Here is a 22864-nt window from a genome sequence, read left to right as displayed (position 1 = left end):
GTTGTGGTGGAGTCTGCTATAGACCACCAGACCAGAGGATGAGGTGGATTAGGCTTTCTTCCGGCAACTAGCAGAAGTTACTAGATCGCAGGCCCTGGTTCTCACAAGAGACTTTAATCACTCTGATATCTGCCAGGAGAGCAATACAGCGGTGCACAGACAATCCAGGAAGTTTTTGGAAACTGTAGGGGACAATTTCCTGGGGCAAGTGCAGGAGGAACCAACTAGAGGCAGAGCTCTTCTAGACCTGCTGCTCACAAACTGAGAAGAATTAGTAGGGGAAGCAAAAGTGAATGGGAACCTGGGAGGCAGTGACCATGAGATGATCGAGTTCAGGATCCTGACACAAGGAAGAAAGGAGAGCAGCAGAATATGGACCCTGGACTTCAGAAAAGCAGACTTTGACTCCCTCAGGGAACTGACGGGCAGGATCCCCTGGGAGAATAACATGAGAGGCAAAGGAGTCCAGGAGAGCTGGGTGTTTTTTAAAGAATCCTTATTGAGGTTGCAGGAAAAAAACATCCCAATGTGTAGAAAGAATAGTAAATATGGCAGATGACCAGCTTGGCTTAACAGTGAAATCCTTGCTGATCTTAAATGCAAAAAAGAAGCTTAAAAGAAGTGGAAGATTGGACAAATGACCAGGGAGGAGTATAAAAATATTACTCAGGCATGCAGGAGTGAAATCAGGAAGGCCAAATCACACTTGGAGTTGCAGCTAGCAACAGATGTTAAGAGTAAAAAGAAGGGTTTCTTCAGATATGTTAGCAACAAGAAGAAAGTCAAGGAAAGTGTGGGCCCCTTACTGAATGAGGGAGGCAACCTGGTGACAGAGGATGTGGAAAAAGCTAATGTACTCAATGCTTTTTTTTGCCTTCATGAACAAGGTCAGCTCCCAGAATGCTGCACCGGGCAGCACAGCATGGGGAGGAAGGGACCAGCCCTCTGTGGAGAAAGAAGTGGTTCAGGACTATTTAGAAAAGCTGGATAAGCACAAGTCCATGAGGCCGGATGCACTGCATCCGAGGGTGCTAAAGAAGTTAGCAGATGTGATTGCAAAGCCATTGGCCATTATCTTTGAAAACTCATGGCAATCCACGAGGTTCTGGATTACTGGAAAAAGACTAATGTAGTGCCCATCTTTAAAAAAGGGAAGGAGGAGGATCAGGGGAACTACAGGCCAGTCAGCCTCACCTCAGTCCCTGGAAAATCATGGAGCAGGTCCTCAAGGAATCAATTCTGAAGCACTTAGAGAAGAAAGTGATCAGGAACAGTCAGCATGGACTCACCAAGGGCAAGTCATGCCTGACTAACCTAATTGCCTTCTATGAGGAGATAACTGGGTCTATGGATGAGGGGAAAGCAGTGGACATGTTATTCCTTGACTTTAGCAAAGCTTTTGATACAGTCTCCCACAGTATTCTTGCCAGCAAATTAAAGAAGTATGGGCTGGATGAATGGACTATAAGGTGGATAGAAAGCTGGCAAGATCGTCGGGCTCAATGGGTAGTGATCAACAGCTTCATGTCTAGTTGGTAACTGGTTTCAAGCAGAGTGCCCCAAAGGTCGGTCCTGGGGCCGGTTTTGTTCAAAATCTTCATTAATGATCTGAAAGATGGCATGGACTGCACTCTCAGCAAGTTTGCAGATGACACTAACTGGGAGGAGTGGTAGATACGCTGGAGGGTAGGGATAGGGTACAGAGGGACTCAGACAAATTAGAAGATTGGGCCAAAAGAAACCTGATGAGGTTCAACAAGGACAAGTGCAGTCCTGCACTTAGGATGGAAGAATCCCATTCACTGTTACAGACTAGAGACCGAATGGCTAGGAAGCAGTTCTGCAGAAAAGGATCTAGGGGTTACAGTGGATGAGAAGCTGGGTATGAGTCAACAGTGTGTCTTTGTTGCCAAGAAGGCTAACATCATTTTGGGCTGTATAAGTAGGGGCACTGCCAACAGATCAAGGGATGTGATCATTCCCCTCTATTCGACATTGGTGAGGCCTCATCTGGAGTACTGTGTCCAGTTTTGGGCCCCACACTACAAGAAGGATGTAGAAAAATTGGAAAGAGTCCAGCGGAGGGCAACAAAAATGATTAGGGGGCTGTAGCACATGACTTATGAGGAGAGGCTGAGGGAACTGGGATTGTTTAGTCTGCAGAAGAGAAGAATGAGGGGGTATTTGATTGCTGCTTTCAACTACCCGAAAGGGGGTTCCAAAGAGGATGATCTAGACCAGGGGTAGGCAACCTGTGGCACTTGTGCTGAAGGCGGCACATGAGCTGATTTTCAGTGGCACTCACACTATCCGGGTCCTGGCCACTGGTCCAGGGGGCTCTGCATTTTAATTTAATTTTAAATGAAGCTTCTTAAACATTTTAAAAACCTTATTTACTTTACATACAACAATAGTTTAGTTATATATTATAGACTTATAGAATGAGACCTTCTGAAAACATTCAAATGTCTGACTGGCATGCAAAACCTTAAATTAGAGTGAATAAATGAAGACGCGGCACACCACTTCTGAAAGGTTGCTGACCCCTGATCTAGACTGTTCTCAGTGGTACCTGATGACAGAAAAAGGAGTAATGGTCTTAAGTTGCAGTGGGGGAGATTTAGGTTGCATATTAGGAAAACCTTTTTCACTAGGAGGGTGGTAAAGCAATGGAATGGTTTACCTGGGAGAGGGGGAATCTCCATCCTTAGAGGTTTTTAAGACCTGGCTTGACAAAGCCCTGGCTGGGATGATTTAGTTGGGAATTGGTTCTGCTTTGAGCAAGGGGTTGGACTAGATGACCTCGTAGTGATATTCTATGATTATGGGTTTTGCCTCAAGGGCATTTACTGTGGCGTGATGAGCTACTTCTGGTGAACAACCTACCTTGCATCATATCCCCTTTAGTGGTTTGAGTGTTGGCCTGCTAAACCCAGGGTTGTGAGTTCAATCGTTGAAGGGGCCGCTTAGGGATCTGGGGCAAAAATCTGTCTGGGATTGGTCCTGCTTTGAGTAGGGGATTGGACTAGATGACCTCATAAGTGCCCTGACAGTCTATGACTCTATCTATTTAATTCACCTTTCAGGTGGTGAGGGAGGAGGAGTCATGTGGCTGTTTCTGTGACTCAGGCTGCCTACCCACAAGGGTCCAAGTGCCTTAGCCCCCGAAGGCAGGGAGGCGCTGGCTGGACTGGAAGCAGCACTTCCATAGGCAGAATCGGTGCGCAGCTGCCCTGAGGCGGGCAGGGGGGCAGCACCCGCGCCACAGGCCTGGCTGAAGCGGCGTGACACGAGGCAGCGCAGGGACGCTGTGCGGCTTGGCGGAAGGAGACTGGTTCTTCCCCGCCGGTTGATTTGTAACAGGTCCAACTTTTCCGCCAGACCTTCTTCTCCCTGGTAGGGGGTGGGACGAAGAGCGGCTCAAAGAGCCTCTCGGCCAATGGGAACTACATTCTAGCTGCACGCTGAAGCCGAACCCGCCAACCGGGGGCCGACTTGTTGGGCGGTGACGATATTCAAACACAGAGGGCGGCCGCGCGCAGATTGCTCGGCCTCAGGGCCGCCGCTCATAACCTCCGGCCTCGCAGTAGCCCGCCTGGCGGTGAGTGCAGCTCCCCCAACGGCTCTTGCTGCCCTCGGGGGCGGGGTCCGGCGGGCTGGGGGTGGCAGTGGCTGCCGAGGGACGCGAGTGTCTGTGGGGTCCGGTGTCCGGAGTGAGGCCCGTTCCCCGCCCTGGCTCTCCTGCCCGTTGGCGGGGGCTGACTGCGAGCCACCCGCACAGCACCTTGTCAACCAACGTGGCGAGCCGCGTCTTTAACGCCCCAGACCCGTAGCGCTGCTCTTCAGCTTGCCCGCTGTCACCCGCTTGAGACGTAGCGACCTCTCCTTGGGCTCTGCATGAGCATCCCCGGGGGACGGAGCCCGGGCTGGGTGGCTTGTAACTTACAACCGTTATATCAGGGCTGCAACTGGTGGCTTCTCTGATACAAGAAGTCTGTGATGTAGGGCTAGTCCTTGGGTCTCTCCGGGCTGTATCCAGACCTCCCATCCCACTGTACAAATCGGAGTCCTGCTCTTTATTTGTATTGTGTAGCACATAGGAATCCTAGGGACGGACCGTTGTGCTATATGCTGTACAAATGCAGAACAAAAGGACCTCAGCTGTAGTAGCAATTCATGACAAATGAAACAGTCCTATGGCTATCCTGAGCCCAAACTGTTTAGGGCCGTATCTGTCCTGTTCTGGGTAATGCTGTTATATTGTGCCTAGAAATACACAGTTTTTGACACAAATGTGGTATAATATGCTTCATTTTGCTGTATCTGCTGATGCCTGAAAGTCTTGATTGGAGCTTTTAATCAGAGCCTTGTTGAGATGCATATAGTGATATTGCAAACATGACAGACACTTTTTAACTTGGAGTCACTTTAATAATTTTGAAGACCTCCCTCCTCAGCTCTTTTCTCACTACCACCCTGACTCTGATATGCTCCCTTTAGCACATGTGTAGAAGAGTTTGTAATCTAAGCCCTTTGCTGTGTTCTCCCTCCATCATGTTTCCTGTTGTCATGGAATAGGGAGATCTTTACCAGTCAAATTGGATGCATTTAGTGTTGCAGTTTTGATAATATGGGCCTTCTTTAGCTTTGTAGCTCACTCTTTTTCATTTGACTCTCCACTCTGACTGTTAGTCCCCCTGAGGCCAGATCTATACTTCACACTTACTTTGGTATCACAACCTCACACAGGGGTGTGGAAAAATCCACACTCATGAGCAATATATTTATACCAACTGTCATCCCATCCCCCACCAATCTCCCATGTAAACCCCCCTGCTATATTGGCAGGAGAGCTTCTCCCTCTGACATAACTACGGCCTCTCACAGAGGTGGAGTTGTTAAGCTGACAGGAGAGCTCTCTCCTGTTGGCTTAGAAGGTCTTCATCAAAAGCGCTACAGTAGAGCAGCTGTATCAAGGCAGCTATGCTGATGCGAGTTTGTAGTATAGACCTGCCCTGGCTCTAGAGCAGTGGTTCTCAACTTGGATTACAAGTGGCCCACAATCAGCCCACAGCTGCAGCCCATGTGATGTCTTCAGAGGCTTAGAGGTAGCATATATAGTGTGGATGTGGCGCACATAACCCATAGAGAGTAGAGATGTAAATATTTTTTTAAACCATTCACTTCTTTAACTATTAAAATTATATTGGTTCATCTCTGGGGCTAGGGCCTCTCTGGCTGGCTGGCCTGGGACTGGCATTGCCCTGGCCAGCATGGCTGGGGTTAATGGTTAGGGTGGTTAACTGGTAAGACTCATGCTTACTGGTTAACTGTTGACTATTTTGCATCCCTACTAGAGAGCTGCATATGTGGCCTATAATGAACGGTAAATAGGTTGAGAAATGCTGCTCTGGAGCAGGGGTTCTCAACCTTTTTCTTTCTGAGCCTCCCCCGCAACATGCTATAAAAACTCCAGGGCTCACCTGTGTCACAACAATTGTTTTTGTGCATATAAAAGCCAGGTCTGGCATTGGGGGTACCAAGCAGGGCAATTTCCCATGCCACAGGGCCCCCTCGCAATGCTACATTGTTCAGACTTCAGCTTCTGCTGCAGGTGGAAGTGCTGAAGGCCCCAGGCTTCAGCCTGATGTGAGGCTTTGGCTTTCTACCCTGGGCCCCAGTGAATCTAATGCTGGCCCTGCCTAGTGGATGCCCTGAAACCAGCTCATTCCCCCCTGGGGCCCAGAATCACTGTTCTAGAGGACAGTTCAGATGCTGGCAACCAGAAATCCTATTGGCTTGGGGCTGCCAGGCTTGAGGCAGGTGATGTACTGTCATACGGCTGAAACATTCTCCCACTATAGTCCCTGAAGGAAAAGCAATACAGGCCAGTGTCACTCTTCCTTATAACCGGTATCTACTATTGCCCTTTCATAATTCACCACCAAAAAACCAAAACAAATCTTTCACACAATAAGTTTTATTTTTATCAGTTGATGTCCCTGATTTACACCATAATGAGAGGGCCTTTACCCAGTTAGACTAAGTACATGCTGTGATGGGTTTCCCCCGGGATGTCATGGGAACTGAGGTCCCACTGAGCCGTCCTAATCCACCAGCCTGGGCTCCCTCATACACTGTACTGCTGTGACAAGTTGCAAAGCCCTCCAGGCTCCAGCCTGCACTTTCACCAGCATACATACACATCCAGCTGCAGTTCTGTGCAGGTGCTCTGACCAGCCCCTGCATGAGAAGGCTACAGCTAGGGCAACTACTAGCTCCTCGGCCACGCACAGCCTCTGGAGAATAAACCCAAAATTATACCATCTTGCCCTGCACAAGGAACTCTACAGCATGAGTTCCTAACATTCGCCTGCTCCCTCCAGGTGGAGAGGAATATGCAACAACCTTTTGCCCCTGCATTATGATTCCCTCAGACTGGTTTAGATAAAGCAAAAACAAGTTTATTAACTACAAAAATTAGATTTTAACTGATTATAAGGGATAGCAAACAGATCAAAGCAGATTACCTAGCAAATAAACAAAAAATGTAAACTAAACTTAATATACTGAATAGATATGGTGAGAATCTGCTATTCGTATCCAAAGAGATGATACAAGCAGGCTGCAGATTCTTAAGGGGTAAGCTGCACTTGCTTACAGTTTGGAATCCCCAGATGTTCCATTCACAGGCTAATAATCCCTTTAGCCTGGGTCCGGCACTTCCCCAGTTCAGTCTTTGTTCCTCAAGTGTTTCCAGGAGCCTTCTTGGGTAGGAAGCGAAGAACACCAGATGATGTCACTCCCTGCCTTATATAGCTTTTGCATATAGTGGGAACCCTTTGTTTCAAAGCTTGGTTCCCAGATGGATCTGTGGAAAAACACTGACATCCCAAAATGGAGTCTAGAGACATGTGGTCACGTCACATGTCTTTGTAGAGTCATAGCAGTCATTTTTTACAGGCTGTCTGTAACTTTCTCAGGAGGGCTCCCCAGGTGGGAGATAAGCTTCTCCTAAGGCCTATTGTTTTCCCTAATGGCCCTTCCCCACCAGCTGTCTAGACTGAAAGCATCTTGTCTAGTGGGCGTTACCCAGGCGTAACTACATTTGAAAACAGCTACATAATCAATATTCATAACATCAGGTACAAAAATGATACATGCATACAAATAAGATAATCATATTCAGCAAATCATAATCTTTCCAATGACATCTCACATGACTTATCTTGCATAAAATACATTATGATTATGTCATAATCTTATAATATCACTGTGAAGAATATGGGGTGCAGTGTCACACATACCCATTTTCTTCCCACCTTCTCCAAGGTAGGATGCCTTCCTGGGCTAAAGGACTTCACATGCCCTAAGCTGTTCAGTTATTTTAAAGGTACCAGATACCCAAGTTCCCTGTAAGCTGCGTGGCTGCAGGGCCACGCAGCAGCCTATTTAGCGCTGCGCAGGTGCTCAGGGAACTCGCCTGGGGACCTGCCACGGCTGGGGGTTGTGTGCCCCTCCCCTGTCCGCACCTAGCCCGAACCCCAGCCCAGACCTGCCACAGCTGGGACACCCCTACCCTGGCCCAAACCCAGCAGAAGTCTTGACCTGCCAGGGGGAGGGGTGCCTATTCTGTGGTCTGAGCCCTGGAGCTGCTGTGGCTGGGAGAGACGCCTGTCCTCTCAGCCCAGAAGCTGCAGGAGGGGGCTGGGGCCGGTGATCTTGTCCCAGGGGCTGGTGATCTCATGCCTGGGGGTGGGGCCAGTGATTTTGTGCGCATAGGCTGCAGGAGAGGGCTGGGACTGATGATCTGCCTGTGGGATGCAGGAGGGGGCTGCTGGTCTTGTGCCCAGAGGCTGCAGGAGGGGACTGGGGCTACTGGTGGTCTCAGAGATTGGAGGTATTGCGCACCCTTGTGCTGGCGGGCAGCAGAGCCGGTGAAAGCAGCTTAGTCTTTCTGGGCGTGGTTGGTCCCAGCGGGCAGAAGGCAGCGGGTTCCCATGCCTTTCCTGGCCTCTGTTAGGCGCGTTTGGGTGGGGGAGCTAATTGCTTCTTGTGAGTTGAAACACGCATTGGGGTGGCCATGAGGGCAGCTGTGAGCTGGCCGGGCTGTAGAGCGGAGCCGCTGCCTGCTTTGCTTTAACACACCTTCTTGGCCAGGCATGCAAACGGGAAAGTGATTCAGTGCAACCAGGGAGTTACCCGTCAAGCTGCTGGCTTTTGGGGGGGAGGGGTTTGCAGTCCCCTACCCAACAGCGAGAAGCTCCTGGGGCTCATTAGAGCTGGGCTGCTCACTAACCAGGGCTGGGAAGAGGAAAGCCCCAGAGCACCCTCTTGCACCCCAAACCCCTCATCCCTGACCTACCCCAGGGCCTGCAACCTCAACCCTCTGCCCCAAACCTTAGCCTCTCATCCCTGGCCCCACCCCAGAGCCTGCACCCCAGCCCCGAGTCCCTCATCCTGAGCCACATCCTGGAGTCCACACCCCTGCAACCCCAACCCTCTGCTCTGGCCCTGAGCCCCCTCCCACACTCCGAACCCCTTGGCCCCACCACATGAATTTTGTTATGTGCACCAATATGAAGGCAATGTGTCACACATCACCTCCATATTGGTGCACGTAACAAAATTCATTCTGCACATGGGTGGGAAAAATTAGAGGGAACACTGCCAGATACTCTCTGTTCACATCCCCTCCATCTCCCACTGTGAAGACAAGTTATGGGGAGTTTGCCTGTAAGAGGTTATCATAGATGCTGGCCTTTTACAGGTGTTGGGAGCTTAACCTAGGCATAACGGCCCTTTCTTTGAGACAATGTCTAACTTTGCTAATGCCACAGCAAAATGGCCCCTCCCAATTGCAACTAACAGTCCTCTGGATTTAAGTGGATGGAGGCTGGTGGCAGGGTATTCTCTATGAAGGATTTTCAACTCTGGAACTTGCTTTCCACTCTCACCACCTGGTTAAGCCTGGATTTTATCCCTTTGAGATTCTGAAAGGTCCGCTTAGGCATAGACAAGACGTGATATATCAATCCCTGATAGATTGATCACTACCTGCCGATACGGCCGGTTGTCTGGACGTACCCTTATTTTCCCATCCATCTGGGATGAAGGTGAGTTGCTATTGAGTAGTCAGATGTGGAGGTTTTCCTTGTGTTCTATATTTTGGGAGTTGGGCAGATTTGAATTGGCAAGTTACTGTGTGAAAGTTTATCTTTTAATCTTGATTAGTAATTAACTGTACCTAGAACTTGGGATAGGTACCTAGAACTTGGGATAGGTACATCTTAAACAAAACAAATATTTAACAAACAGGGGTGCCCACCGTTCTTGTTGCTTCATGTTCTTAAGTTGATAGTGTGCATGTTGCTCATGACCTTTGAAAGCTTCTCCTTTTCCCTCTTGCCTTACTTTCTATTTAGTGTGCAGTTGTTGCTGTTTTATTACTTTGTTTTACAGTAGTACTTGTGACAATCAGTCAGGATCAGGGTGCCATTATGCTAATTACTGTACAAGAGCACAGTAGAACAGCCGTTGCCCTGAAACACTCGAATGTAATTTGACACAAGATGTAGCAGTGGCCATAGAAAGGAGATGGGAGGTGAATGAAAGAGTGTGTGTACAGTAACTCCTCACTTAACATTGTAGTTATGTTCCTGAAAAATGCGACTTTATGTGAAATGTTGTTAAGCGAATCCAATTTCTCCATAAGAATTAAAAATAGTGGGGTTATGTTCCAGGGAAAAATTTTTTGCCAGACAAAAGACATTATGTACATATACAGTTTAAGTTTTAAACACACAGTTTAATATTGTACTCAACAATGAATGATTGTGAATCTTGGTTGAGGGGTGGAGTAAGAGAGTGGAATATTTCCCAGGGACTGCCTTGATGCTAAATGATGAACTAGCACTCGGCTGAGCCCTCAGGGGTTAATATGCTGCTGTTAATGTAGCCTCATGCTACAAGGCAGCATGGACTGAGGGAGAAAACACAATAGATGCAGGGCAGTAGCTGCAAACACTTCCCTGCAAAAACTGAACATGATGATTAGCCCACGCTATCCAGCTGGAGCACACCACTCCCTTCTGATAGCGCATGCATGGCTGCACAGGTGCTGACTTTCCAGAGTTCTGGGGGGTGTGTGCATGAGTGAGAGAGAGCTGTGCCCTACTTCAAGCACATTGCCCTTTTAAACAGATCAGCCAGTTCAGACAGGAAGCAACAGCTTCCAGCAAGCTCCCTCCTTTCTGTCCCTGAGCCCTGTCCCCTCCTCCACTTTGTGGAGAGCGGGTGGCAGGGGGGCAGGAGCAGGGGGACATCCTGATATCAGCACCCATCTCCCCCAGGAAGCTCCTGGGAGAAGCTCCAAGGCAGAAGGCAGAGCAGGGCCAGCGGGGGAGGGCCACCTGAACTGCTGCTGGACAGCTGAGGAGCCACATACTTTACAGGGAGTTTAGGAGAGCTGATGGGGGGGAGAGGGGGGCTGCAGGCCCCCCCCCCCCCCCGTTTTAATCCCCACAAGGTGGGGCTGCTCTTTCAGAGAATCCTGCAAGCAGTGGACAAAGCAGGCAGCTGCTAAACGATATAAGGGAGCATTGCACAACTTTAAGTGCACTTGCTCCCTAATAGCTCAGCAACGAAACAATGTTAACCGGGACAAAGTTTAATGAGGAGTTACTGTACCATAATACAGACTGAATTGCAATTCTAAAAATGATTTTGGTTTTTGAAAAAGGTTATTTCTTAACTAGTTAAAACCACTTGAGGATATATATTTTTACTTGAATAGGGCCCTGTATATTTTGAGACATTCTGTATCTGAATTCTGTATCAGACTGAAAATAGTGGTGTCAAATTCACAAGAACTCTCAAACAAGTTGTGTGGGTTTTTTTGTTTGTTTAGTAAACAGTAAACTGAATAACTCATGACCCTTTAAATTTCAGTGAAAGCCTTTTATAGGCTATTCATTTTGTCAGCTAATTCAGCATGGTGTGTCGTGGAAACTGGAGACCCTTTCCACAGAACTTTCTCAGCTCTGTGTGATTTCATTTTTCGAGGATATGAGTAGAAGAAGCCAACATAGATAGATGATGGTGGTGCAAAGAAGCATTTGGGTTCTGATCTTGGTGGGAGGGTTATCTGGGGTGAAAGGTTCTAATTATCTGTCTTGATATTGGAATGTTTGCCAGCATTTTCTTCATGGTTTATCAAGCGGCAACTTCTCTGAGAAGGAAGAGGGCTAGTGGCTACAACATTACCCCATCTTATGACAATGTTGGAGGCAGTGCTTTTTTTAACATTTCCTGGTCTCTGTGCCACAGGGCAAAATCTGTGGCCAATCATTAGGACCCTGCCCCTAGTTCTAGAAAATATTGTAACTTTGTTCCATCAAGGTAACTAAACTGAACAATATGGGAAAACAGGTTTAGGAGAAACTTGGTCCTTTTAAAATTAAATTATCAAAGTAAACAATACTTAAGGTAAACAAAACTGGAAAATAAGCAGGTCCCCCCCATGGTATAGTATTTTAGGGGGTTACTTTTAACCGTTGTAGGTACAATGCCTTCTGATGGAAACATGGCTCCGGGTTTGTGTACACTGGCAAGTTTCTGCACAGTAAAGCAGCGTTCTGCGTTGTAACTCCCAAGGTGTACGCACTGCCAAGCCACTTGGTGCGCAGAAACTGCACAATTGCAGGGTTTTAAAAAAACCACCCTGACGAGAGGCGTACAGCTTTGTGCACCGGGGTTACAGTGCCGCGGTGCCAGTGTAGACACTCTGATCGATTACCACACTGCAATTGGCCTCTGGGAGCTGTCTCACAATGCCTGTGCTCACCTATCTGGTCATCGATTTGAACTCTACTCTCCTGCCTTCAGGTGACCAACCGTGAGCCCCACCACTTAAATTACTTGGAATTTTGAAAGTCCCCTTCCTGTTTGCTTGGTAATGCATGCAGTGGTCTCAGTGCATCTTTCCAGGTGACCCTGCCTGCTCCATGTACCAGGCGATCCCCCGCTTGGAGCAATACTGAGTTGCGGGACCTCATCAGCATTTGGGGAGAGGAGGCTGTCCAGTCCCAGCTGTGGGAGTTATGATACCTACGGATAGATTTCACAATGCATGACAGAAAGGGGCCATGACCAGGACACACTGCAGTGCAGGGTCAAAGTGAAGGAGCTGCGGAACACCTACCACAAGGCGCAGGAGGCAAACAGCTGCTCTGGTGCTGCGCCCACGAGCTACGGGTTCTACAAAGAATAGGACGTGATACTCTGTGGTGACCCCACCTCCACTGCGAAGGCCACTGTGGATACTTCAGTGGCTCACGTGCCAGTCGAGAGTGGACCGAGCCAGACGGAGGAAATCTTGGAGGGGGAGGGAGACCCAGTGGCAGAGATGATTTGGAGGTCAGAGATGCATGCAGCCAGGAGCTCTTCTCTACACCGGAGGAGGCTAGCCAGTCACAGCTCTCGGAGCTTGGTGAAGCGCAAACAGGAGAGGAGGCCCCTGGTAAGTGGTTTTGATTTTGGGAATCTGTGAAGCAAGTTGTTGGGGGCAGGAGGGTTGCAGAAAGCAGGCTTGTGTCTGTATGATGCATGTAGTATCAGATGCGTAGTCTGAGCAGTGGAACAGGTTGTTGATTGACTCCCTCACTTCATGGGACTCTGCCTCAGAGCTCTCCAGGTAATTCTCATGGAGATACTGGGCAATCTGCTGCTGCAGGTTCTTTGGCTGAGCTGCTTTGTTTCTTACCCCATTAAGAGTAACTTTCCTGCACCACTCTGCCATCACAGGGGGTTGCGGGGTGGGAGGACCATTGTTGCATATAGGCGAGCTGCAAAAGGGCCAGGGCGGAAGCTGCAGTCTTGGAGAAGACTCTCCGTTGATTCCCTGCATCCTCAGCAGTGAGAATCTTCCATAATGAACACAGCCTGTGGAAAATGTGGGGGCAGGAATGATTATAAGGCCCCCCGCCCCACAGTGCTGGTTATTCCCAAGAACCACGTGCCCAGTGTACAGTACGGTCCTGGAACACTGATTTCTCTGCCCCTGCGATTATTCACTATTTTAGGGGTCTTGTGGCTTACGTGTGCTTGCTTGGGGTCAGCCAGTTAATGACAGGTATGTGAATAGTGCATGTGTTTTAAGTCACTGAATCAGTGGTCTGTGTTTTGCAAACAATACTGCTGTAAAATGTTGCATTTTGGCTTCACAGATATGACCTTCGGAGCCCAGCCTCCCCCTTTGTTCTCGTTAGCTGAATGGCTGCGTGGAATTAGGCCACAAAGAACTAAAGCGGACTCTGCGTGATGTCATGATGCACTGCGCGGCTGAAAAACAACAACTGAAGGAATGTCGGGACAGTGAGAAGAGGGACCGAAAGGAGAACATGGCACACCAGAATGAAACCACAGAGCGGCTCTGAAACGTTATGGAGCGCCAAGTGGACACGCTCCAGGCGCTACTAGCACTGCAGACTAAGCAGCTCCACACGTGCCTTTCCCTGCAGCTGCTGTTGCAAAACTCTTTCCCATGCGACCCCCAGACACCACCAACACACTCTTAACAACCTCCTGGCTCCAGTCTGTACCTGCTGCATTCCACTCCTTCCCCGTCACAGTCCAGCACTGCAGTCTCCCAGTACCCACTGCACTCAGCACCCATCCCTCTGATGCACGCATCTTTCAGAACACTAGCCTACTCAAGAACCTGCAGCAGCGGATTACCCAGTATCTCTATGAGAGTTTCTTGGAGAGCTCTGAGGCAGAGTCCCATGAAGTGAGGGAGTCAATCAATAACCTATTCCACTGCTCAGACTAGGCATGTGATACTACGTGAAACATACGGACACAAACCTGCTTTCTGCAGCCCTTCTGCCCTGCTGAAGTACAGTACCTGCTGCACTGTACTCCAGAGGAGACGGTTGGATATGATACCTTAGACATACACAAATCTTTATCCATCCCAGGAACCCATCTCCTCCTGGGACCTTCCCTTCCCCCATCCTCCACAGTGCTGATGTGGTTTTTTGTTTCCCTCTCTCTCCTCCGATTGTTGTGTTTTTTAATAAAAGAATTATTTTGGTTTGAAAGCAATCTTTATTTTATTAATTGAAAGCCAACAGAGCCCTGCAAAGCAACAGGCAATTTTCTTAAACCTTTGTAGTGCATCGTCCGCACCAGTGGTCCCCAACCTTTTTGTGGCCAGTAGCACATTGATGTTTTCAGAAGAGTCTGGTGAGAGCCAACAATTACTCACATATAAGGCCGGCTCCAGGCACCAGTGGAACAAGCACGTGCCTGGGGGCAGCACATGCTACGGGGTGGCATTCTGTCCATTCTGCAGAGTCAAAGTGGGTTGTTTTTTTTTGTTTTTTGGCGCCAGTTCTGGGCAGTGCAGAGAGAAGCCAGGAGGACAGAGAAGACTGGCGCCCACAGTCTGCAGCTCCGGAGTACTCTGCCTCCAGCGGGCACAGGGCCCAGCTTCTCTCCCCTGTTGGGCAGTAGGTGGACCTCGCTCCTGCCAGAGACAGAGAACACTGGCACTCGCAGCCTGCAGCCCCAGAGTTCTCTGTCCCCAGCAGGCACAGGGCCGTGGCTTCTCTCCAGCTTAAACGGCGGCCCCACGCTTGTCAGGGACCAAGAACGCCCGCAGTCTGCAGCCCAGGATTTCTCTGTCCCCGGCAGGCATGGGGCTGCAGCTTCTCTCCAGATTAAGCTGCAGCCCCATGCCTGCCAGGGACAGAGAACACTGGCGTCCGCACCCTGCAGCCCTGGAGTTCTCTGTCCCTGGCAGGCGTGGGGCTACGGCTTCTCTCCCCTACTAGGCAGTAGGTGGGTGCCATGGTGCCCACGGGCACCACGTTGGGGACCACTGGTCTGCACCAATCACCTCTTAGCATTACAAGCACTGCGCACCTGAGCAGAACAACAAATATTAGTAGCTTTCAACTTCAAATTGCAGCCTGAAGGCATCCTTGACCCTTATGGCCCTGTGCTGCCCCCCACTAATAGCCTTGGTCTCTGGCTGTTCAAATTCAGCCTCCAGACGCCGAGCCTTAGAGATCCAGCCCTGAGTGAAGCTTTCTCTTTTTCTTCACAAATATGGAACGTACAGGACACGACTATAAGTATAGGAATATTGTCATCAGCCAGGTCTAGCCTCCCATATAGGTATCCCCAGCGGGCCTTTAAATGGCTAAAAGCTGCTGTCAAGGTACCCCATGTATGGCTTCATAAGCCACGGCATTAAGGAGTCGTCAGGGTCTCCCAGGATCACAGTGGGGTCTCCCAGGATCACAGTGGGTATTTTGACTTCCACTATGATGCTCTTCTGGTCTGGGAAGAAAGTCTGCTTGCAGCTTCCTGAACAGGCTAGTGTTCCGAAAGATGCGTGCATCATGCACCTTTCCGGACCAGCGTGCATTAATGTCTGTGAAACGTCCATGGTGATCAACAAATGCCTGGAGAGCCATAGAGAAATACCCCTTCCGATGAATGTACTCGGTGGCTAGGTGGTCTGGTGCCAGAATTGGAATATGCGTCCCATCTATCTCCCCTCCACAGTTAGGAAAGCCCATTTGTGTAAAGCCATCCACAGTGTCACCCACATTGCCCAGAGTAACGGTCTTTTGGAGCAGGATGCGATTATTGGCCCTGCACACTTCCGTCAACACAAGTCCAACGGTTGACTTTCCCACTCTGAACTGGTTAGTGGTCTGGAGTAGCCAGCTTCCACAGTGTAATCACCAAACGCTTCTTCAATGGCAGGGTGACTCTCATTCTTGTGTCCTCGCGCCGCAGGGCTGGGGCGAGCTCATCACACAGTTCCATGAATGTGGCTTTCCTTGTGCGAAAGTTCTGCAGCCACTGCTCGTCACCCCAGATGTGCATGATGATATGATCCTCCCACTCAGTGCTTGTTTCCCGAGCCCAAAAGCGGCGTTCCACTGTGGTCAGCACCTCCGTGAATGCCACAAGCAATCTCATGTCATAGCTACTATGCATGGCAAGATCAATGTCAAACTTCTCTTGCCTTTATTGTTTAATAACTCCACTGCCACTCATGATGTATTAGTGAGAGCGAGCAGCATATTGGTCAACAGTGCGGGATCCAGTCCTGCAGAGCACGCAGTATGCAAACCATTGAAAGATGGTCCCAAATGCGGATCGAAGCACAGGGATTGCTGGGATGCGAAGCAGTGCATCATGGGTCATTGGGACAGGACCCAGGATGCCCAGGGACCCTCTCCTCCTTCCCACAACTCTTAGCAACGGAAGAGATGCTCTCTGGGATAGCTGCTCAGAGTGTACTGCTTCGAATACCACTGCAAGTGCCACAAGTGTGAACACGTTATTGTGCAGGCAGCTGACAATGTGAACACACAACAGCGGTTTCCCTTCAGCACTCTCTGGGTGGCACTGTACCTGTTGGCACTGTAACTGTGACAGTGTAGACCGGGGTAGGCAACCTATGGCACACATGCCTAAGGCGGCCCGCGAGCTGATTTTCAGTGGCACTTACGCTGCCCAAGTTCTGGCCACTGGTCCAGGGGGCTCTGATTTTAATTTAATTTTAAATGAAGCTTCTTAAACATTTTAAATACCTTATTTACTTTACATACAACAATAGTTTAGTTACATGTTATAGACTTATAGAAAGAGACCTACTAAAAACGTGAAAATGTATCACTGGCATGCAAAACCTTAAATTAGAGTGAATAAATGAAGACTCGGCACACACTTCTGAAAGGTGCCGACCCCTGGTGTAGACATACCCTCCTTGAATTGGTCATGTCCCTCTGAAACTTTTGTGTGTGTGCCGATTGGCATTCTTTGTCCTCGTACACAGACTAGTTACTGTAAGAATGCTGTCTGTATAAAGTATTGTATTTTAGCAGTTTTCTTTCGTCTCTATACCAAATTCTGAATCCCTGTTTCCTGTGATATTGCAACACTGCTTTCTCTGTGGATCGCAAGCCTTTGATTTATCCTCAGTTCTATGTTTCACATATTGTAGCTTTGTGCAGCTAAACTAAGTGACTAGGCTTCTTCTGTTGTTTTTATGAGTATTTTTAAATGTAGTAATCCAGCTTGTTTATCTTATTCTGTGAATCCCCATTAATAGTTGTCAAATATCAAAGGGGTAGCCGTGTTAGTTTGGATCTGTAAAAGCGGCAGAGAGTTCTGTGGCACCTTATAGACTAACAAACGTATTGGAGCATGAGCTTTCGTGGGTGAATGCCCACTTCATCAGATGCATCCGACGAAGTGGCTATTCTCCCGTGAAAGCTCATGCTCCAATATGTTTGTTAGTCTATAAGGTGCCACAGAACTCTTTGCTGCATTAATAGTTGTGGCTGTGAAGGGGTATAGAGTACATATGTCTGAGTTTCTTTTAACCTCACCCTATACAAGAAAGCTTTACAACTATGTCCCAAGATTCCCAATCATCCTAGCCAGTAACACTTTTGATTTTCCCTGCTTTTGTCTCCTTCATTTCTAGGTAGAACAAAGATCCACGAAGAACTTCGAGCTTTCAGATTCTGTAGCATTTGCTGCCTTGATAATTGAAAGAAGACACTGTAGCAGTCAGCACAAAGGAATTTGAGGAGTGTCTAGATCAGTTTTTGAATGCTTAGGGCTCCTTGTGGGAAGAAGGTAGGAGGAAAATAAGACTAAAAGCCTGATTTCTTTTTCAAAGGTGCTGAGTACTTGCAGCTCTCAAAGACTTCAGCTGAAGTTGTGGTTGCTCAGCACCTTTGAAAATTGGGACTTGGGATAACTAAGGCTGGAGAACCTAGATAAAAAGAGAGACAGAACACAAGACCAGAGATCGCTACGCGAAGGTAGCAAGTACATAGGGGTTATATGTGTAAGCGGGGAAATGGTCCTGCTATTGTTGGGAACTTTCCTGGCTTATATATTATCCCAGTGGACTTGGCTAGTGGAAGGATCTGAGTCCTCACTCCAGTTCCCTTTACCCAGAGGCCTGCCTGACTTCAAGGACTCCTCTTCTTCTCTCCTATGCAGCAGAGTCCTTATAACCCCGACAAGGCTGGACCCAGGATTCCTGGGGGGCTCGACTCCAGTCTTGTCATGGTCACTTAAGACAGAGGCTAGAGTGTCCCCACTTTGGGCTACTTTCTTCACACTGGATGCTTCCCTGACTCACTGATCATTACATGTAATTCAAAGCAAATACAATGTATTAAACAGCTATTAATTAAAAAAATAAGGAAAAAATGGGAAAGTTTAAAGGAAAACAAGTAATCCCATCCCTTGAGTACAGGGACATCACAACCAGCAGTCTCTGGAATGTGGAACAGACTGTGAACTTCCCCTACAAGTCCCAGGCCTCCTTCCTAGGCTCTGGCTGTGCTGCAGGGATGCTCTGTGTCTGACACTTGCTCTGGCGGTGGCTGCACACCCTCAGGCTGTAGGTAGCAGGACCCTTCCTCCCGGCATCCGCCCTCCTCTCAGGGTTATGACCTCCCTCCAAGTTCGATCTACAAGGCTTCTTGGCAGGTGGCATCTCCCTGCGCTGGGCCTTGCTGCCCAGGGTCCCCCTCGTTCTTCCCAGGTGCTCGCCGCACTTGATTCTGGACTTCTGCTCCAGCTCCACTCTGTCTCAGCTCTGCTCTCTGGGCTGCTTCTCTCTGGTCTTGGTTGCTCTGTCTCTGCTTTCAGCTCAGCTTGAGCTCCTGCTCTCCCCTTAGCTCAGCCCTGCTCTGGATCAGGAAGCTCCAGCTCACATGTAGAATGTAACCCTGGTACTGGGAAATGGCCAACCAAAAAACCCCATTAAGTTTCAGTAAGGGGCCAACAATCTCCTTACATTTGCAACATCTCAAAAACGACTGGTCTAAACTTACTGGGCAGGGATCATGGTTTTTAACATTTATAATCTTATGCAGCACTTAACCATTTTTACACATTTTCTAAATTTAGAAATCATTAGACTATTTTTAAAAAGGGACAATGGAGAAGATTAACAATCAGAATGTAATAATTTTGGAAATTATATAAGGAATATACTAAAATTAGAAAAACTACTGTCAACTTGCAGAACACTTTTGTACTGCTAGTCAAATGAATACATGTGAGGATGGAATTCCACTGTTTTGCACCTTATGTAATCACGTCTGTGCAAAGTGTGTCTGTTTTGTTCTGTTTTTTTAAAACCTACACATTTACTTTACACAAATGTAAATAATTAGATAAAATTCATAGATTCATAGACTCTAGGACTGGAAGGGACCTCGAGAGGTCATCGAGTCCAGTCCCCTGCCCTCATGGCAGAACCCAAATACTGTCTAGACCATCCCTGATAGACATTTATCTAATCTACTCTTAAATATCTCCAGAGATGGAGATTCCACAACCTCCCTAGGCAATGTATTCCAGTGTTTAACCACCCTGACAGTTAGGAACTTTTTCCTAATGTCCAGCCTAAATCTCCCTTGCTGCAGTTTGAGCCCATTGCTTCTTGTTCTATCCTTAGAGGCTAAGGTGAACAAGTTTTCTCCCTCCTCCTGATGACACCCTTTTAGATACCTGAAAACTGCTATCATGTCCCCTCTCAGTCTTCTCTTTTCCAAACTAAATAAACCCAATTCTTTCAGCCTTCCTTCATAGGTCATGTTCTCAAGACCTTTAATCATTCTTTTTGCTCTTCTCTGGACCCTCTCCAATTTCTCCACATCTTTCTTGAAATGCGATGCCCAGAACTGGACACAATACTCCAGCTGAGGCCTAACCAGCGCAGAGTAGAGCGGAAGAATGACTTCTCGTGTCTTGTTTACAACACACCTGTTAATGCATCCTAGAAACACGTTTGCTTTTTTTGCAACAGTATCACACTGTTGACTCATATTTAGCTTGTGGTCCACTCTGACCCCTAGATCTCTTTCTGCCATCCTCCTTCCTAGACAGTCTCTTCCCATTCTGTATGTGTGAAACTGATTGTTCCTTCCTAAGTGGAGCACTTTGCATTTGTCTTTATTGAACTTCATCCTGTTTACCTCAGACCATTTCTCCAATTTGTCCAGATCATTTTGAATTTTGACCCTGTCCTCCAAAGCAGTTGCAATCCCTCCCAGTTTGGTATCATCCGCAAACTTAATAAGCATACTTTCTATGCCAACTTCTAAGTCGTTGATGAAGATATTGAACAGAGCCAGTCCCAAAACAGACCCCTGCGGAACCCCACTTGTTATACTTTTCCAGCAGGATAGGGAGCCATTAATAACTACTCTCTGAGTACCGTTATCCAGCCAGTTGTGCACCCACCTTATAGTAGCCCCATCTAAATTGTATTTGCCTAGTTTATCGATAAGGATATCATGTGAGACCATATCAAATGCCTTACTAAAGTCTAGGTATACCACATCCACCGCTTCTCCCTTATCCTATCACCTTCCTATCACTTTACCACCTTCCAAGTGTTTGCAGATGATTTCTTTAATCACTTGCTCCATTATCTTCCCTGGCACAGAAGTTAAACTAACTGGTCTGTAGTTTCCTGGGTTGTTTTTATTTCCCTTTTTATAGATGGGCACTGTATTTGCCCTTTTCCAGTCCTGGAATCTCTCCCATCTCCCATGACTTTCCAAAGATAATAGCTAGAGGCTCAGATACCTCCTCTATTAACTCCTTGAGTATTCTAGGATGCATTTCATCAGGCCCTAGTGACTTGCAGGCATCTAACTTTTCTAAGTGATTTTTAACTTGCTCCTTTTTTATTTTATCTTCTAAACCTACCCCCTTCCCATAAGCATTCACTATGTTAGACATTCCTTCAGACTTCTCAGTGAAGACCGAAACAAAGAAGTCATTAAGCATCTCTGCCATTTCCAAGTTTCCTGTTACTGTTTCTCCCTCACTGAGCAGTGGGCCTACCCTGTCCTTGGTCTTCCTCTTGCTTCTAATGTATTGATAAAAAGTCGTCTTGTTTCTCTTTATTCCCATAGCTAGTTTGAGCTCATGTTGTGCCTTTGCCTTTCTAAACTTGCCCCTGCATTCCTGTGTTATTTGCCTATATTCATCCTTTGTAATCTGACCTAGTTTCCATTTTTTATATGACTCCTTTTTATTTTGTAGGTCATGCAAGATCTTGTGGTTAAGCCAAGGTGGTCTTTTGCCACATTTTCTATCTTTCCTACCCATCGGAATAGCTTGCTTTTGAGCCCTTAATAGTGTCCTTTTCAAAAAACTGCCAACTCTCCTCGGTTGTTTTTCCTCTCAGTCTTGATTCCCATGGGACCTTACCTATCAGCTCTCTGAGCTTACCAAAATCTGCCTTCCTGAAATCCATTGTCTCTATTTTGCTGTACTCTCTTCTACCCTTCCTTAGAATTGCAAACTCTATGATTTCATGATCACTTTCACCCAAGCTTCCTTCTACTTTCAAATTCTCAACGAGTTTCTCCCTATTTGTTAAAATCAAGTCTAGAACAGCTTCCCCCCTAGTAGCTTTTTCAACCTTCTGAAATAAAAAGTTGTCTGCAACGCAGTCCAGGAACTTATTGGATAGTCTGTCTCCCGCAGTGTTATTTTCCCAACATATGCCTGGATAGTTGAAGTCCTCCGTCACCACCAAATCTTGGGTCTTTGGATGATTTTGTTAGTTGTTTAAAAAAAGCCTCATCCATCTCTTCCACCTGGTTAGGTGGCCTGTAGTAGACTCCTAGCACGACATCACCCTTGTTTTTTACCCCTTTTATCCTACCCCAGAGACTCTCAACACTTCCGTCTCCTATGTCCATCTCCACCTCAGTCCAAGTGTGTACATTTTTAATATATAAGGCAACACCTCCTCCCTTTTTCCCCTGTCTATCCTTCCTGAGCAAACTATACCCATCCACAACATTCCAATCATGTGTATTATCCCACCAAGTTTCAGTGATGCCAACAATGTCAGTGATGCCAACAATGTCATTCAAGGCAATGGACAATCAGCGCAAGTCTTTCCAAAGGACTAATGCAGAATGGCAGATTAATTCCCCATCCATTGTCAGACCTGAATAAATGTAATGAAAATGGAATCATTATTAGCTTATTTTAAACTTTATTCTAATAGCACGGAATAAATAAAAACAATGTAAATCAAATTTGTTACAGCAAATTTGAGACTAACATTACCAAACATACTTAAACAAAAAAGTCTCTATTGTTGGTACCCCACATAAAGGGTTTGAATTTTGAGTATGTGGACGCGTGAACGTATCTCGGCACACTAATATTTAAAAAGTCTTAGGATTTGCATATCTTCTACCTGGAGGGTGGGATAGATGGTAAAGTGAATTGACAGCACCAGAGTTGCAAATGTATGGCTCTGAAAGTCTATTGGCAAGTAGCTTTGCACAGTTTTAACAAATGGGATTCTTGTAACATGTGGTCATACCCTTAAACCTAAAACATTGCTGATTAGTTGCTTGACAAACAAACTTGCACCCACCTATGTGATTCTATTGTATCTTTGCAAAAGTGGTGTGACTCGTTCTGTGAGATATTGCCCTTGAAGAAAGAAGCTTAGGAAAGAGTAAATAAGATGCCACTTATCCATAATATCCTTCGTCTTTTGCAGTTACATAATAGGTGGCACTTACGTTGTCTAAAAACAAAATAAATCTAAGCCTCTTAATACCCCTGTTACTTAAGTGTTATACACATTTTACAGTTGAAGAAATAGAGCTATTCAGAGGGAGGGGGTGGTCTTATCGTTAAAACAAAAGATTGGGACTTGAGATATGGCCTTTGTCCTTGCTCTCACTGCCATAGATTTTGTGTGATCTTGCATGAATTGCTCTTCCTCAGTTTTTTCCATCTGTACAACTTGTCTGTTTTCTGGTTA

The 22864-nt window shown here is 47.2% G+C and overlaps 1 protein-coding gene across 3 annotated transcripts in view; it reads left to right on the top strand.

Moving 5' to 3' along the window:
• Positions 1-3480: 3480 nt before the first annotated feature.
• Positions 3481-22864, top strand: part of TTK (TTK protein kinase) — a 111923-nt gene continuing 92539 nt past the window's right edge. Inside the window, exons 1-2 of one of the 3 annotated variants that reach the window (XM_050950100.1) lie at positions 3484-3601; positions 17516-17670. The gene's annotated coding sequence lies outside the window, so the exon portion shown is untranslated. Of the gene's footprint in view, positions 3602-17515; positions 17671-22864 lie in introns of all 3 variants that reach the window. The other 2 variants (XM_050950102.1, XM_050950099.1) reach the window with 2 other exon arrangements.

Source organism: Gopherus flavomarginatus, chromosome 4 (genome assembly GCF_025201925.1).
Source record: "Gopherus flavomarginatus isolate rGopFla2 chromosome 4, rGopFla2.mat.asm, whole genome shotgun sequence".
In the NCBI taxonomy this organism is placed as follows: Eukaryota; Metazoa; Chordata; order Testudines; family Testudinidae; genus Gopherus; species Gopherus flavomarginatus.
This window is presented reverse-complemented; position numbering and strand designations above follow the sequence as displayed.